This window comes from Eriocheir sinensis, chromosome 19 (genome assembly GCF_024679095.1).
Source record: "Eriocheir sinensis breed Jianghai 21 chromosome 19, ASM2467909v1, whole genome shotgun sequence".
In the NCBI taxonomy this organism is placed as follows: domain Eukaryota; kingdom Metazoa; phylum Arthropoda; class Malacostraca; order Decapoda; family Varunidae; genus Eriocheir; species Eriocheir sinensis.
The window spans coordinates 18,895,219-18,901,506 of record NC_066527.1 but is presented as its reverse complement, the minus strand read 5'-3'; positions in this window follow the sequence as shown (position 1 = coordinate 18,901,506).

The window sequence follows — 6,288 nt, the reverse complement described above, 5'->3', positions numbered from 1 at the left end:
AGGATCCTTCGCCTGTGATCAATTGGCTTAAGCAACACAGACTTTCTTCACTCATGTCTGCAGGAATTTATGTGGCGCGACCGATTTTTTGCCAATGCATTTGAAAATCAGTGTATTCATTTTTCCACTCAATTCCCTGTGTGAAAAATGCCAAAAATAAAGTGCTCCACATATGCTGTGTATTATCACACCCATTTAGTATACATTTACATAACAATAAAACTATTAGTAATAAATAATGCAACATATAGAATATAAGATTATGCATAATAAATGGCATAAACCAAATATAATGTATAATTTCCGATATTTCTTGTTGGGGGGCGATTCTTCAGTTGAGCAGAGTTGGTGGGGCGACTCTTCAATTGGGAACTCTGGGAGGCGATTCTTCAATTGATCCTTTCTCTTCTATCTTTATTTCCTCCTCTCCTCTCCTCTCCTCTCTGCTCTCGTCCCCTTCCCTCTTCATCTCCTTCTCCTTCTCTCCTCTCCTCTCCTTTCTGCTCTCGTCCCCTTCCCTCTTCATCTCCTTCTCCTTCTCTCCTCTCCTCTTATATTCCCCTGATTAATTTGGTTTTCTCTTTGTGATGGTGTTCTTTGTGTGTGTGTGTGTGTGTGTGTGTGTGTGTGTGTGTGTGTGTGTGTTTCTCATTGTTTACGTATTCTATTTGTTGTTTTTGTTTTTGCTTGTTTGTCTGTTCCTGCCTTTTTGTTTTTGCCTCTTTTGTTTTCTCGTATTTTATTATGTTGTTGATGTTATTGTTATTTGTCTTTGTTGTTTTCTTTTTTTTTCTTTGTTTTCTTTGGGATTTGCGGGTTTTTTTTTTATCCTTTATTTTTCTATATTTTTTTTTCCAGCTATTTTGGACTCGATTTTCTCCTCATATGATTCACTACGTTATTTACCACCGTTTTTGATCTGTTATTTTCTATTTCTTTCTCTTTTCAATTTTCTTGCCAACTGAGCAGAAAAATGGAGAAGATGATAATGATGAAGATGAGGAGGAGGAGGAGGAGGAGGAGGAAGATTAAGAGGAGAAACTAAAGGAAGAAAAGTAATTAAAAGAAGAAGACAAAAGAAAGAGAGAGAGAGACGATTTAAAGATGAGTACGAGGAGGAGGAGGAGGAGGAGGAGGAGGAGGAGGGATAAGGAGGAGAAGATGAAGGAGGAAGAGGAGGACGCGGGAAGGAGATTAGCCACAAATCCTTAACCAGACGACGTAAATCTTTCCTCCTCCTTCTGCAAGACTTAACAATCTCTGTGATCGGCGACTTAGCGGAAAGAAACAAGATCAAACTGCCAATGTCCGTCTTGTATCTCGCTTGAACAGACCTAACTCCATACCAACACAACGATATAGTAACCCCGTTGGAGACAGTGAAAGACATCGAGTGACTGACTGGCTGAAAGGGTTGAATCATAATACCATACCAACACATCGAAATAGTAACCCCGTTGGAGATACTGACGGACCTTAAGTGACTGATTGACTAAAAGGGTCGAATCATAATACTGCGTGGAATTCAAACCTATAAACTTGACATTAATAGACCTTGAACAGACCTTACTCCATACCAACACAACGAAATAGTAACCCCGTTGGAGACACTGACGGACCTTAAGTGACTGATTGACTAGAAGGGTCGAATTATAATACTGCGTGGAATTCAAACCTATAAACTTGACATTAATAGACCTTGAACAGACCTTAGTCCCCATAGCAACACAACGAAATAGTAACCCCGTTGGAGACACTGACGGACCTTAAGTGACTGATTGACTAAAAGGGTTGAATCATAATACTGCGTGGAATTCAAACCTATAAACTTGACATTAATAGACCTTGAACAGACCTTACTCCATACCAACACAACGAAATAGTAACCCCGTTGGAGATACTGACGGACTGACTGAGTGACTGTGTCCAGAGCCAAGACCAAGACCATTGCATTAAATTTACAATAGAATCTTTCCATATTCATACAATCCTTTCCTCTCCTGTTTCTTTCCTTTCTTTTCCTTTCCTGTTTTTTTCTTTTTTTTTCTCTTTTCCTCCCCTTTCCTCTCCTTTTCCTTTTGTTTTCCATTTAATTTCCTTTTTTTCCCTCTTTATTTAATTTTTCTTCTTATTTTCTCCTTTCTTTTCCTTTTCTCCCCTCTCCTGTTTCATTCTTTTCCTTTCCTCTTTTCTCCTTTGTCCTCTTTTCTTTTCCTTTCCTCTCCTTTTCCTTTCCTTTTACATTCCATTTCATTTTTTTCCTCGCATTTTTTTCTTCTTTTCTCCTTCCTTTTCTTTTTTTCTCCCTCCTTTTCATCATTTGCTTTGCTCTCTATTACTTCTTTTTCCTTTTCATTTATTTCCCTTCCTTTTCTTCCATTTTCTTATTTTCCTTTCCATTGACTCGGCACTACAACAACAACAACAACAACAACAACAACAACAGCAAAATTGAAAATGATTAAAAAGATGAAAAGAAAAAAGAAAACAAAAGAATATATACGAAATCTCACTAACTATAGATTCTTGTTCCTTAATCGCTTGTTTGGTATTGTGGTTTAAACCCTTCTGGCAGCTATTAACGTTCTTGAATATATAGTCTTCGATCCCCTTCTTAAAGGATCCAACCCGCTACTAATGCCAAGTTTGTAGGTTTGAATTCCACGCAACATTAGAATCGGAACCCTTTTTTTTCAGTCAATGAGGTTCGTTTGCCTGATTTTCTAGTCTATAGGGACATGATTTACTTGTCGTCTATACTGATTAAAGATAGTGGTAGGGAGGGAAGGGAAGGAAGGAAGGAAAAAAGGAAAGAAGGAAGGAAGGAAAGTAGGAAAGAAGGAAATGAGGGTAGGAAGAAGGGTAGGAAGGATAGAAGGAAGGATGGAAGGAAGGATGAAAGGAAGGAAGGAAGGAAGGAAGGATGGAAGGAAGAATGGAAGAAAGGAAGGAAAGAAGGAAGGAAAGAAGGAAAAAAGGAAGGAAGGAGGGTAGGAAGGAAGGAAAGAAGGAAGGAAAAAAGGAATGAAGGAAGGAAGGAAAGAAGAAAGAAAGAACGAAAGAAAGAAAACAGGAAGAAAAAGAGAGGGAAAAAGAAAGAGCAAGAAAGAGAAAAAAACAAAGAAAAAGAAAAAGAAAGTAAGAAAAATATGAAGGAAAAAGACAAACAGGATTAGAGGAAGAGGAAGAGGAGAAGGAAGAAGAAGGAAAAGAAAAACAATAAAAAAACAAGACAAATATGAATCAAAGAGAAAGAGGAAGAAACAAAACAATAAGAAACACGTAGGAGGAGGAGGAGGAGGAGAAGGAGGTAAGGAAGGAAAGAAGAGGAATAAGGAAGAAGAGGAGGAGGAAGGAGGAAGGAGGAGATTAGAGTTCCTTAGACTTTATGCAACACTGGACAACTTGTATAATCCTCTAAGTCTTACGCACACACACACACACACACACACACACACACACACACACACACACACACACACACACACACGCACGCACGCTACTTCACTGTATGTACACTCAGTATCTTCACGGAAATTTGATACTTGAGAATGAAGAGGAGGAGGAAGAGGAGGAGGAGGAAGAGATGAAGGAGGAGGATATTGAAAAGGAGGAAGGGTAAGAAGAGGAGGAGGAGAAAGAAGAGGAGGAGGAGGAAGATATTACACAGAGAAGAATGTTACAACTGTTTCCATTTCTCTCTCTCTCTCTCTCTCTCTCTCTCTCTCTCTCTCTCTCTCTCTCTCTCTCTCTCTCTCTCTCTCTCTCTCTCTCTCTCTCTCTCAATCCACAGGTGTCTATTCAAAGTGATATTGGAGTCAGAAACTCTACAATTCTCCTCCTCCTCCTCCTCCTCCTCCTCCTCTTCCTCCTCCTCCTCCTCCTCCTCCTCCTCCTCCTCCTCCTCCTCATTTTCTCCTTCTGCTGTAATAATTGAGGGAGGTGATCTCTCTCACACACACACACACACACACACACACACACACACACACACACACACACACACACACACACACACACACACACACACACACACACACACACACACACACACACAATCAAAACGCTGACTGGAGAGAGAGAGAGAGAGAGAAATGGGAAAGTGAAACGAGGCAAGCAACCTATCTCTCTCTTTTCCAAACTCTCTCTCTTTCAACTTTTCTTTTCCTTCTTTTCCTCTCCTTTTCTCTCTTTTCGCCTCTTTTCCTCTTCTTTTCTTTCCTCTTTTCCTTTTCTTTTCTTTTGTTTTCCTTTCTTCTCTTTATTTCCTCTTTTCCAATCCGTTCCTTTCCTCTCCTCTCCTTTTCTTTTCCCTTCTTTTCATTCACTTTCTTCCTCTTTTCCCTTCCTCTTCTCTCCTTTCCTCTCCTCTTACTTTTCTTTCCTCCCTTCTCTTCTCCCCTTTCCTTCTGTCTTTCCTTCTCCTTCCCTTTCCTCCCTTGTCATCTCCCTTTCTTTTTGATTCCCCTCCCTTTTCTCCCTTTCTCCTCCCTTCCTCTTTCCTTCTCTCCCTCCTCCCTTTCTCTCTCGTTCTCTCTCTTCTTCTCTTCTTCTGTTCTCTCCCTCTTTTCCTCTTTCCTCCTCTCTTCCTCTTTCGTTCTCTCCCTTCTCCTCCCTTCCTCTTTCGTTCTCCCTCCTCCCTTCCTCTTTCATTTTCCCTCCCCCTTTCCTCTTTCGTTCTCTCCCTTCCTCCTCCCTCCCCCCCCTCGTGCACCTGTCCACCTGCCGGTCAGCCAGCCAATCAGAATCGCCGCGGGGGTCAGGCAGGTGAGTGACGTCATCATTATTCGACTTGAAATTGACCTGACCCCCCCACCCCTCCCCCTCCTTGACCTCCTCCTCCTCTTCTCTCTCCCCCCCTCCCCCCTTTCCTCCTCCCTTCCTCCTCCTCCTCCACCCTCTTCCCCCCCCTCTCCTCCTCCTCCTTCCTTGGTCACTTGCCCTTCCTCTCCTTCGTTGATCTTTTCCTCCTCCTCTTCCTCTCCTCCTCCTCCTCCCCTTTCCTCCTCCTCCTCTCCTCTCCTTGATATGACCACCTCCTCTTCTCTACCCCCCTTTCCTTCTTCCTCCACCACTTACTCTTCCTTCTCCCCTCTTCTCTCCCTCCTTCCCCTCCTCCTCCTTCCCTCTCCACCCCCTCCTCTTTCCTCTTATTTCTTGTTTTCCTCTTTTTCCTCTTCGACATTCGAGCTCGGGAAAGAGAAAACAATAGGAAGAGAAAGAAGAAGAGAGGATACAAAAGGTGAAAAAATGAAATAGCAAATGAAAATAGAAAAAAATAGAAAAATCATAAGACTCAAGGATAAAAAAAAAACTGAAAGAAAATAAGAAACAATAAAAAAGAAAGAAAACAATAGAAGGAGAAATATTAAGAGAGAGAAAACAATACCTTGACTCTGATGCCTCGTTCTCCATGGCCTCGTCCTGTACACAATCACCGCCGTCCCTCGCCCGTCCCTCCTCCTCCTCCGCTCCGTCCGTCTTGGGTATGTTAAGCCCGATTAAGTCTTGTCGCTGTGTGCTTTTTGTGCGATTTCCTGAGAGGCTTAAGACGCGGCAGAGAGAGAGAGAGAGAGAGAGAGAGAGAGAGAGAGAGAGAGAGAGAGAGAGAGACTCTGGGAGTCTGTCTAACCTGATCTGTGTTAAGACAAAGTGGGTTGTGTGTGTGTGTGTGTGTGTGTGTGTGTGTGTGTGTGTGTGTGACAGGTGTAACACACACACACACACACACACACAAACAAACCACGACGTATCTTCTTCCAAAAAAACAAACGTAAAAACAAACAAATAAATCAAGTCGAAAGTGAAACACGACTCTGGAAAAATTTAAGAGATGAGAGAGAGAGAGAGAGAGAGAGAGAGAGAGAGAGAGAGAGAGAGAGAGAGATTTTTTAATAACTGGATAGGACTCATCTTTAATCTCTTCAAATGTTTGTGTATATATATTTTTTCCAACATTCCGTAGATTTTTTTGCCTATATTTTTGCTCCCCTTGAAATTTGTTTTAATCGCCTTTGCCTTACTACTACTACTACTACTACTGCTACTACTACTACTACTACTACTACTACTGCAAATATCACTCACTCAACTTACCTTCCCATTTTCTTTCATACCTGTAATTACTTCCATCTTTCCCTCCCTCTTTACCTTCCTACCTACCTTCCTGTCTATCTATCTATCTATCTATCTATCTCATCACCCAGGTAGATATCCACACACATGCTATTACATACTTTTTTATCTATTTTTATCTACTATTTATCTACCTCTTCTCTCTTCCTCCCT